Below are 8272 nucleotides of genomic sequence, written 5' to 3' on the forward strand. Positions count from 1 at the left end.
GACCAAAACGACCGGTAAAAATTTTGGGCGATCCGACCCGTAGTGCACCTTCGGCGGCAGAGAAAAGCAACAAAAATACCGGTCAGAGAAGGGGAGTTTTGGTCGACTCTGCCAGGTTTTTGCACTAAGTCAGATCCGTAATGCCAGCGGGACTGAGTCGCTTTTGCGTGCCGTGGTCCTGGAGGCCTGCTCGGACAGAGCGGTCCTGCGGGTCCCGCGGGAAGGGGCATTTCATGTTCCTCTGCGGGAGGTGATCCATTTTCTGCGGGAAATGGCGAGCCCCTTCGGCTACAAGAGTGTGTAGGTCCCGCTCAACAGTCTACGTCCTTAACCATCGGGGACTTTGTAGATTTTGCCCAAAATCGCTCTCCGCAGAACAGAGCGTGAGGTCTCCGCGGCGGAGGCCGGAAAAGGTGCGAGGTGAGCGGCATGGTATGACTGGGCTCGTGCCGCTCACTGCTACCCGGAGCGTGGCGCCCTCCGGGTAAAAGGCTAGCCGGGGCGAGTAGGTGGGATGACGGGCGCATAAGCAACGCCGTCCCCGCCGTACAAGGTGCCGGTGGCCTGGCGAACCACCGGCGTAAGGCTAGCCAAGGGCGTACCGCGGGGCAGAGGGCGCATAAGCCACGCTCTCTCTCCATCCCACCAGCACAAGCGAAAAATTTTCAAAGTGTGGGAGAACCGGCTTCCCGACCGGTTGCACTCTGCCTCTCGCTGCCGCCGTCCTGGAAGCGTCCTCGGTCACTCGGAGTACGGCAGATTTAAGAGCTCCGGAATGGTGAAAAAGAACCGGAGAGAGGGCGACTCCGGCTTCTCTCTGCCGGGCGAGGACCACCGCAGGCGGCGGGGACGTCTGACAGGAGACGGCGCTGCGGGCAGGCTTTAAAAGTGCATGGGGTTTTGGCCTCGGAGAAAGTCGAAAAAATTATGCGGTCGGAGCTGTCTGCCCCGGCCGGGGAAGGCTCACCTCCGGCGGCTGCCAACCCCTGGCTTGCCCGCTGGATGGCCTTTCGGAGGCTGCTGAAAAAGAACTGTCAGGCGGGCACCTCTCGGAAGAACCGCAGACCAAAACGACCGGTAAAAATTTTGGGCGATCCGACCCGTAGTGCACCTTCGGCGGCAGAGAAAAGCAACAAAAATACCGGTCAGAGAAGGGGAGTTTTGGTCGACTCTGCCAGGTTTTTGCACTAAGTCAGATCCGTAATGCCAGCGGGACTGAGTCGCTCTTGCGTGCCGTGGTCCTGGAAGCCTGCTCGGACAGAGTGGTCCTTCGGGTCCCGCGGGAAGGGGCATTTCATGTTCCTCTGCGGGAGGTGATCCATTTTCTGCGGGAAATGGCGAGCCCCTTCGGCTACAAGAGTGTGTAGGTCCCGCTCAACAGTCTACGTCCTTAACCATCGGGGACTTTGTAGATTTTGCCCAAAATCGCTCTCCGCAGAACAGAGCGGGAGGTCTCCGCGGCGGAGGCCGGAAAAGGTGCGAGGTGAGCGGCATGGTATGACTGGGCTCGTGCCGCTCACTGCTACCCGGAGCGTGGCGCCCTCCGGGTAAAAGGCTAGCCGGGGCGAGTAGGTGGATTGACGGGCGCATAAGCAACGCCGTCCCCGCCGTACAAGGTGCCGGTGGCCTGGCGAACCACCGGCGTAAGGCTAGCCAAGGGCGTACCGCGGGGCAGAGGGCGCATAAGCCACGCCGTCCCCGCTGTACAAGGTGCCGGTGGCCTGGCGAACCACCGGCGTAAGGCTAGCCAAGGGCGTACCGCGGGGCAGAGGGCGCATAAGCCACGCTCTCTCTCCATCCCACCAGAACAAGCGAAAAAATTTCAAAGTGTGGGAGAACCGGCTTCCCGACCGGTGGCACTCTGCCTCTCGCTGCCGCCCTCCTGGAAGCGTCCTCGGTCACTCGGTGTCCGGCAGATTTCAGAGCTCCGGAATGGTGAAAAAGAACCGGTGAGAGGGCGAATCCGGCTTCTCTCTGCCGGGCGAGGACCACCGCAGGCGGCAAGGGACGTCTGCCAGGAGACGGCGCTGCGGGCAGGCTTTAAAAGTGCATGGGGTTTTGGCCTCGGCGAAAGTCGAAAAAATTTTGCGGTCGGAGCTGTCTGCCCCGGCCGGGGAAGGCTCACCGCCGGCGGCTGCCAACCCCTGGCTTGCCCGCTGGATGCCCTTTCGGAGGCTGCTGAAAAAGAACTGTCAGGCGGGCACCTCTCGGAAGAACCGCAGACCAAAACGACCGGTAAAAATTTTGGGCGATCCGACCCTCAGTGCACCTTCGGCGGCAGAGAAAAGCAACAAAAACACCGGTCAAAGAAGGGAGGTTTTGGTCGACTCTGCCTGGTTTTTGCACAAAGTCAGATCCGTAATGCCAGCGGGACTGAGTCGCTTTTGCGTGCCGTGGTCCTGGAGGCCTGCTCGGACAGAGCGGTCCTTCGGGTCCCGCGGGAAGGGGCATTTCATGTTCCTCTGCGGGAGGTGGTCCATTTTCTGCGGGAAATGGCGAGCCCCATCGGCTACAAGAGTGTGTAGGTCCCGCTCAACAGTCTACGTCCTTAACCATCGGGGACTTTGTAGATTTTGGCAGAAATCGCCCCCCGCAGGTCCTAGCGGGAGGTCTCCGCGGCGGAGGCCGGAGAGGGCGCGAGGTGAGCGGCATGGTATGACTGGGTTCGTGCCGCTCACTGGTACCCGGAGCGTGGCGCCCTCCGGGTAAAAGGCTAGCCGGGGCGAGTAGGTGGGTTGACGGGCGCATAAGCCACGCCGTCCCCGCCGTACAAGGTGCCGGTGGCCTGGCGAACCACCGGCGTAAGGCCAGCCAGGGCGGACCGCGGGGCAGAGGGCGCATAAGCCACGCTCTCTCTCCATCCCACCAGAACAAGCGAAAAATTTTCAAAGTGTGGGAGAACCGGCGACCCGACCGGTGGCACTCTGCCTCTCGCTGCCGCCCTCCTGGAAGCGTCCTCGGTCACTCGGTGTCCGGCAGATTTCAGAGCTCCGGAATGGTGAAAAAGAACCGGAGAGGGGGCGACTCCGGCTTCTCTCTGCCGGGCGAGGACCACCGCAGGCGGCAAGGGACGTCTGACAGGAGACGGCGCTGCGGGCAGGCTTTAAAAGTGCATGGGGTTTTGGCCTCGGCGAAAGTCGAAAAAATTTTGCGGTCGGAGCCGTCTGCCCCGGCCGGGGAAGGCTCACCGCCGGCGGCTGCCAACCCCTGGCTTGCCCGCTGGATGGCCTTTCGGAGGCTGCTGAAAAAGAACTGTCAGGCGGGCACCTCTCGGAAGAACCGCAGACCAAAACGACCGGTAAAAATTTTGGGCGATCCGACCCTCAGTGCACCTTCGGCGGCAGAGAAAAGCATCAAAAATACCGGTCAAAGAAGCGAGGTTTTGGTCGACTCTGCCAGGTTTTTGCACAAAGTGTTGGCATCGTGCGGCGTCGCGCTTTGCCGTACCGTATCCCCAATGGAGCGGCGCCCGGCGGGGTAGGCTAGCCATGTGAGGTCGAGGGCGGGAGGACGGGACGTAAGCCAGGCCGTTCTCCACAAGAAATTCCGGACGCGGAGACCCCTTCTCCGCCCTACGGTCCCCAATGGGGTGGCGCCCGGCGGGTGAGGCTAGCCATGGGAGGACGGGACGTAAGCCAGGCCGTTCTCCACAAGAAATTCCGTACGCGGAGACCCCTTCTCCGCCCTACGGTCCCCAATGGGGTGGCGCCCGGCGGGTGAGGCTAGCCATGTGAGGTCGAGGGCGGGAGGACGGGACGTAAGCCAGGCCGTTCTCCACAAGTAAATTCCGGACGCGGAGACCCCTTCTCCGCCCTACGGTCCCCAATGGGGTGGCGCCCGGCGGGTGAGGCTAGCCGTGTGAGGTCGAGGGCGGGAGGACGGGACGTAAGCCAGGCCGTTCTCCACAAGTAAATTCCGGACGCGGAGACCCCTTCTCCGCCCTACGGTCCCCAATGGGGTGGCGCCCGGCGGGTGAGGCTAGCCATGTGAGGTCGAGGGCGGGAGGACGGGACGTAAGCCAGGCCGTTCTCCACAAGTAAATTCCGGACGCGGAGACCCCTTCTCCGCCCTACGGTCCCCAATGGGGTGGCTCCCGGCGGGTGAGGCTAGCCATGTGAGGTCGAGGGCGGGAGGACGGGACGCAAGCCAGGCCGTTCTCCACAAACTCCCAGCGGTAGAGTCTCGGCTCTCCGCTCTTTTGATCGATCTGACACAGCGCGATCCGGCGGGGCAGGGCACTTTGCTCGGTCAGGGGTATTGGCCCCGGCCGGTTTATGGTAAAGCGTTCCTTAGCCTCAGTCTTGGTCGCGCATCAATCCCCCGCTCCCCGTGAGCGGCTGTCGTCCTCTGCCTAAGGTTGTGTAGCGCGGTGCCAGTGTGGTCCTCGCACGGCCCCGCTCCTGCCACAGCGGTAGGACTCTCTGCTTCGGCTGAGGTTTGCTACGAAGCGTATGGAACGGGCGTACTCCACCGTACCGTGGGTGGGGGGCGGCGGCGTTGGCGGCGGCAGCGTCCAGCGCGGAGCTCCGGCTCCCGCGGCAGCGCCTCGCCTAGTGTCCCTCGGGCAAGTCCAATCGCCCCCCGCCCGGTCGGAGAGCGCAGACACACCTCTGTGTCCACGGTTTATTTCCGCAGCACGAAAAGGGACGGCTCCCGCCTGCTCCTCGCGGCGGCGACGAGGCTTAGACCCACCGTGGCGTATCCGCGGTAGGTATGCTCGTCGGTCGGAGGAGCGGTTGCGGTCGAGTGGTCCCCAGTGTACCCTGTTAGCGCTGCCCGCCTACGCCTGAAGAGCTGCGGACCGAGAAAAAGGTTCGCTCCGCTGCTGACGGCGAAGCGCGCGGCACGCCGCGGAAGAGGAGAGGGAGCGGTCGCCCCCGGGGCGGCTCCCCTCCGAGTCCGGCAGAAGCAGAGATTGTAGCGGAGGGGGGGTTTCTAAATTCCCCGGGCGTGTTATCCCCAGCGGTAGCCTTTGAACTCTTCAACCGCAAGCACGATCGCACGTTCACAGCACCCGTCACTAGGAGCCGGGCCAGAGGCGGGCGGCAGACGAAACCGACATGAGCGCTTAAGGGTATTGCACCCCCGGCGCCCAGACCCTGGAAATTGAGTCTGCCCCCAAAGCCCACCCGCGTCCTCCTTGGCGCTCCCGGAGTACATGGTCGTAGATGGGCCATCGGTCGCTAATGCCAAACTGCGTCCCAGGGGTGCGTCCCCTCTGACCAACGGCAGACCCATCCCTCTCGCCAATCCGCGGATCCCCGCCAGGTCCCGAACAGGGCTCGTCCTTTAGCGTTTCAAATGCGCCCTCCCCGCCATACGAGGGGTTGAGGACCGTAGCCTTCCCTTACGAGAGGCACCAGGGGTGCGCCTGCTCGAGGGCCCGGCCGTGGGCGTAACGCTTGGGCCGCCCGGGGGAGTCGGTAGACCATGGGAGACCAACACTCGCACACGAACGTTGCCCGTGCTTTTGTGGAAGAGAGCTTCTTGCGAGGTTGTCGCTGCGGTGGCGCCCGGACAAACCCTATCCCTAAAACTTCTGGGGAATTGGCGTCTAAGCCTGCACCCTGCTCGGTATCCCTGCACCCACGAAGGGGGCCGTGGAAGGCTTGGGGTCGCGCCGGCGAAACCGACCGGATGCCCGGGGTACTGAACCCCCGGGGTCCCACCCTGGAAATTGAGCCGTCCGACCCCGCCACGTCTTCCTAGTGCTCTCCTTGGCTCCCCCGCCTGTGGGCATCGTTAGGGGCTGCGGTCATCAGCGCCGGCTAAGCTTCGGCAACACGGCCGACCCACCCCTTCGGCGCCTGGGGGTGCCTGGTCCCAGTCCGGGCCGTTCCGTAGGGGCGGCTATCCCTTACATGAGGGACTCGGTGCGTCCGCTCGGGCTGCGGGGCTCCGGCTCCGACAGCCGGGGAGCTGGTTTTGACCGCGGGCCTCGACGGGAACCGGCAGGGACCGGACTAGGCGTCAAGCCGAAAATAACCCCGGCACCCTCTGCTTCCAAAGCGAGGGGACCTTTGGCCGAGCGGGGCACCGGAAGCCGAACCGACCCCAACCCCTCTTCTTACCCCAGGGCTGGGCTGACCAATCCCCTGATCGGGTCTAAAATGGAAGAAGGGGATTCGAGGGAAGGGGCTGGCGGAAGGCAGTTGCCCGACGGAGTAGGCGAAGGCCAGGCCGTTTCCGAGTCCCGAGCAGAGGAGGGCGAACTCGGCTCTTCATCGACCGACGGCGAGGCGAGGGCGGTGGCTGCCGCGGGGAAGACTCCATTGCTCGTCAGCGCGCTAGGAGCGGGGCCGACTGGCTGCTCGGGGTATGGCATCCCCGGGGGCCCACCCTGGAAATCTTCGCTCCTCAGCCGCTGCAGGTTATAAGGTCCCGCCGCGCGTAAGCGCTCAACTCTCCGACCCACGGATGTCGAGCCCATGGTGAGCCGGCCGTTTCGTACGGGGAAAAGGGGTCCTCTGGCCCCACATCGATCGAGGGGGTTTAGATCCGCGGAGGCACGCACCGCGAGGCGAATCGCTGCTTTCCCCAAGAGGTTAACCTTCAAACCACCGAGTAGGTTCGGGGCAGGGCCGACAGTCTGCACTGGGGTATTGCATCCCTGGTGGGGCGACCCTGGAAATCTCTGCCCCTTTCCACTCCTTCGGTTGGGCCTCTCGTCGGGGCGAGCGTAAGTCGGCAAGCAGACGTGGGAAGAGGCTTCTTACCGGTGACACTCCTTTCGTGAGAGAGGCAGGTACTCGCCCCGGACCCCGGTCCAAATCTGCGCGGGCCGGACGGCGTCGGCCCTAGCCGAAGGCCGCTCCCGCGAAGCCAGGGAGCCGAAAATAACCCCGACACCCTCCGCGACCTCGCGTGCTTCCAAAGCGAGGGGAACCTTTGGCCGAGCGGGGCACCCGAAGCCGAACCGACCCCAACCCCTCTTCTTACCCCAGGGCTGGGCTGACCAATCCCCTGATCGGGTCTAAAATGGAAGAAGGGGATTCGAGGGAAGGGGCTGGCGGAAGGCAGTTGCCCGACGGAGTAGGCGAAGGCCAGGCCGTTTCCAAATCCCGAGCAGAGGAAGGGCGAACGACGTTCTTCATCGACCGACGGCGAGGCTAGGGCGAGGGCGGTGGCTGCCGCGGGGAAGACTCCATTGCTTGCCAGCGTGCTAGGAGCGGGGCCGACAGGCTGCTCGGGGTATGGCATCCCCGGGGGCCCACCCTGGAAATCTTCGCTCCTCAGCCGCTGCAGGTTATAAGGTCCCGCCGCGCGTAAGCGCTCAACTCCCCGACCCACGGACGTCGAGCCCATGGTGAGCTGACAGTTTCGTACGGGGAAAAGGGGTCCTCTGGCCCCACATCGATCGAGGGGGTTTAGATCCGCGGAGGCACGCACCGCGAGGCGAATCGCTGCTTTTCCCCAAGAGGTTAACCTTCAAACCACCGAGTAGGTTCGGGGCAGGGCCGACTGTCTGCACTGGGGTATTGCATCCCTGGTGGGGCGACCCTGGAAATCTCTGCCCCTTTCCACTCTTTCGGTTGGGCCTCTCGTCGGGGCGAGCGTAAGTCGGCAAGCAGACGTGGGAAGAGGCTTCTTACCGGTGACACTCCCTTCGTGAGAGAGGCAGGTACTCGCCCCGCACCCCGGTCCAAATCTGCTCGGTCCGGCCGTCGTCGGCCCTAGCCGAAGGCCGCTCCCGCGAAGCCAGGCGATCCGAACCGAGGATCCGCGCGAGCCTTCTCCAAGCCCTCTGCCGGGCGCTGGTGTTGAAAGCGTAGCGGACCCTGTTCGCCGGAGCGATAGGAGCGGAGCACCGGTCCCGCAGGGTTGAAAGCTGGGTAGCAGCGCCGTAGCTTCCCTCCCAGCCTTCCCCCGGACCTGGCGCCCGATCCCCTCCGCTCCTCTCTGCGTTGGCGGGCGGCGCTGCATGGGTACGTCGCGACGGCTCCTATCGTCTCTCTCGCTTAACAGTGTGGAGAGGTGGTGGTGGAGCCGTCCGACACTCGAGGTGCTGAAGTTGAGCGTCCAATGCTTTCCTTCTATGCGCAGCCTACAGGAGCTGTCCGAGCTTCGGAGGTGCTGATGGAGGTGAGAGTCGAGCGCCACTTCTTGGCTGAACTGAGTGGGGAAAGCCAGCGACTGCGAGAGGGAGGGGAAGGGAAGGCTTTTTCGGGTCCTTGGAAGGGACCGAGAGCATCTTTCTTGCCCCCCTGCCCTAAGCTCCATCCAATGTTGTCTGCGAGGTCTTCTCCGGCGGCGGAGAAGCGCTGCGGTAGCA

Source organism: Engystomops pustulosus, unplaced genomic scaffold (genome assembly GCF_040894005.1).
Source record: "Engystomops pustulosus unplaced genomic scaffold, aEngPut4.maternal MAT_SCAFFOLD_92, whole genome shotgun sequence".
Lineage (NCBI taxonomy): Eukaryota > Metazoa > Chordata > Amphibia > Anura > Leptodactylidae > Engystomops > Engystomops pustulosus.